This window comes from Sarcophilus harrisii, chromosome 1 (assembly GCF_902635505.1).
Source record: "Sarcophilus harrisii chromosome 1, mSarHar1.11, whole genome shotgun sequence".
Taxonomy (NCBI): Eukaryota; Metazoa; Chordata; class Mammalia; order Dasyuromorphia; family Dasyuridae; genus Sarcophilus; species Sarcophilus harrisii.
Genome location: NC_045426.1, coordinates 691,869,884 through 691,872,959, shown reverse-complemented (window position 1 = coordinate 691,872,959; position 3,076 = coordinate 691,869,884). Strand labels below are relative to the sequence as shown.

Sequence of the window (3,076 nt, the reverse complement as noted above, 5' to 3'; positions counted from 1 at the left end):
CTCTGATTAAATTATACACTCCTTGAGGGCAGGAAAATGATTTCTTCTTATATTTATAGCCCCAAATCTTGGCTTAATACTTGACAATCCATAAATGATTTATTCATTCATGGAACCAGTTGAAGAGGAAATCATAACTTTCTTTCCTGATACTCTAGTCAATGACCCATTCACCTATAGTAGAATAGAAAATAATGTCAGCAAGAATCAGAGGGAAAGGATTGGTTCCTAGCTTAAAAATGGAGCCGTGGCTGTTGTGTCAGGGTCAGAGGTTGCAGCTGGCTGGAGACCTGGTTCCTCCAAGGCTGGTTCAGTTCCTGTGCTCTAGCATTCCAACCTTGCATGAATTCTTAGTCCTAATGATGGGACATACTACCATTTTTGCAATATAATACATCACGAATTCCACCCCAGAAATTGGGTCTGAGAAGCCAAAGAATGAAACTCCCCATCATGAAGACTTTCTACAGCCCAGAGTCCTTTCATCCCAAGGGAAAAACTTCAGCAAAAACTGCCATGAGACTGTATCACAGACTCACTGAAATGGGTCGAGCCCTGGAAGAGAATTTCCAAGTATTCTGGAACTAATATCTTCAGTACCAAAATTTGGCAGGACAATTATGAGGAGTTCGTTGGGCTAAAGAAGTTCAAGAGGTCCAGGGGAATGTGACTGAGGCGGAGAAAGAGTTCATGGTGGCTCAAGGAATTGCCCAAAAGACTAGAGATGACCTAGAAGTTCATCAGGCTAGACTCAAAGAAATTCAGGATCGTTTGGATCTGGTTTCTCAAGAAGATACCCGTACTTGGAACTTGAAACTCTGGAACACAGATTGTTGCAGGAAGCGAAAAGGTTTCAAACCGCTTATATTAGTGCCAAAGAATCAGAACTAGAGAAGTTTTCCTTCTTTTCTGCAGCAGTGAGAGAGTCGTGAGAAGGCGTGAACAAGAGCTGGAAAGACAAAGAATTGGTCAATCATTGGTTCAGTTCTAGGGGCTGTGATTGGTGTTGTGGGATCCATTTATGTGAATTGAGTACAGCTGCAGGAACTGAAGTCGTTGCTTCTAGAATCCCAAACCAGACCAATGAGTCTGCAGGAAACTATAGGAGAACAAGCTTCCAGCCACAACATGTGGGACAAGGATCTTGGTGACCTTATTAGAGAGCTTAGGAGCTTAGTGCACACTGGAATCAGAGTGTCTTCTGGAGCTGAAGAAGATGCCACATCTACTAGAGAAAGTCTCATGTCTCATCAGCTACTTTGAAAGAACAGCTCAGCTATTCTCAGCAGGTTCATTCATGTCTGGAGAGTTAAAAGAGCAGCTTTCTGACCTGGACAAAAAATTCAATCAAATGGTTGCAGAGATTCTGCTTGTAAAGGCTATAGCCTGTACTCAACTAATAGAAAAATCAGATCAAGCTTTGTTAGACCCTTTACTGGATACCAGGCAGTCCTTAGTTGCCCAGGGCATGTTTCTGGAACTGTCAGATGTGGAGCAGAGGTTGGAGGCCCAAGTCAACAGAACTCTATCTCCAGCACTATACTAATATGTACCATGTTTGCTGCTATGCTGCCAGTGATGTACATTCTTTTCAAAGCCAACTAGCTTCTCTGCAGGGAAGCTCCATTGAGGAAGAGTTGTTGCCTTTAGGAATGAGCTGGCAGGCACCTTACTGCTTTGTCCATTTAAGCTATTTGGAAGTTACTAATGATGAAGCCCTCCAGAAGGGCTGAGTCTGGCTCCTGAAAGGGGAAAGAGATAGACAACAGGGTTTTCTTTTTCACACACAGATTTATCTTTTTAAAATTCCAGCTTACATTTAATATTCATTTACTAACTTTGCACTTACATGACATGTTCCACAGAGGGAAAGAATTACATTTGAGATTGTTATTAAAAATAATTTGAAAACTTAAAAAAAAAAGAATCAGAGGAAGAGCTGATGCATCCATCTCTCCACAGACCCTGTGTCTCCATCTCTTGAGCAGATTCTGACACTCCCCAGTCCCTAATTCCCATGTGTCCAAAGAAAAGTAGCTATTTGGGATTTCATGAGCTGCCTTCCCCCTCCTCTCTTTTAAGTCATAAGCAGCCAAGAAAGGGCAATCTCTGATCTTTTGGCCTAAAGAAGGCCAAAAGGGCAGATTTACAGTGGACCATGAAGTTATCTTTGTGACAGGAGCCTCATGGTAAACCCCTGCAATTCCTCTTGGAGAATGATGGCTTCTCATGATTGATCTGTTTCTCTGATCTCAATGACCAACCAAGCAAATCTGGGCTGAGTAGCTTTTGGCCCTGTTCACAGAAAGTGTGTGTGTGTGTGTGTGTGTGTGTGTGTGTGTGTGTGTAGAAGAAGCAGGAGGAGGGGGGCAGAGAATATAGGTCCCTACTTTACTATTTCTATTTTTCCTCTCCCCTAAAAAATTCAGGTAACAGTTCAGTGGAAAGAAATTTGGATCAGGAATCAGAGTCATAGTTTCACTGCTTTCTAGGAAACTTTAGAAAGTAAAAGAGCTAGGGCAGATGGTTCTTAAAAGCAGATGGTTACTAAGGCTTCTGCCATGATAGTCTGCTCTATGCTACCTCCTACTTTTGACATTGTGTATTCTCAGGCTCTTTTCAGCTCTGATATTTTATACTCTAAAGTTCCTCCCATCTCTGAAATGTTATTCTCCTAGATTCTTGTTAGTGCTGATATTCTATATTCTCAGGTTCTTTCCATCCCATTCTGTGTTTTAATAGAATAGAACACAATTCTATTTTTGAATTGAGATGTTATATTTTTAAGGGTCCTCCCAGTTCTGACAGCAAATTCTAAGACTTTTCTAGCTCTGCTGTTTTAGGCTGCAAGGGCTCTCCCAAATTGATGGATTCTGTTCTGAGATTCCCCCTTTCCAGCTTTGACAGTCAATGTTCTCAAGGCCCTCCTAGTTCTGACATTCTATATTCCAAGGTCCTTCTAAGTCTGATATTCTCTGATATTTTACTCATAGAAAATCATTGACTATAGAATTAGCACTGCTACTTACTACCTTTATCATACTAAGTTAAGTTTATTTAACCTCCTTGGATGTCA

General features: G+C 41.3%; 1 pseudogene; it reads left to right on the top strand.

The window, feature by feature from the left end:
- The first annotated feature begins 519 nt into the window (after nucleotides 1–519).
- LOC100923051 lies at nucleotides 520–1,605 on the top strand (annotated as a pseudogene).
- Nucleotides 1,606–3,076: the final 1,471 nt, after the last annotated feature.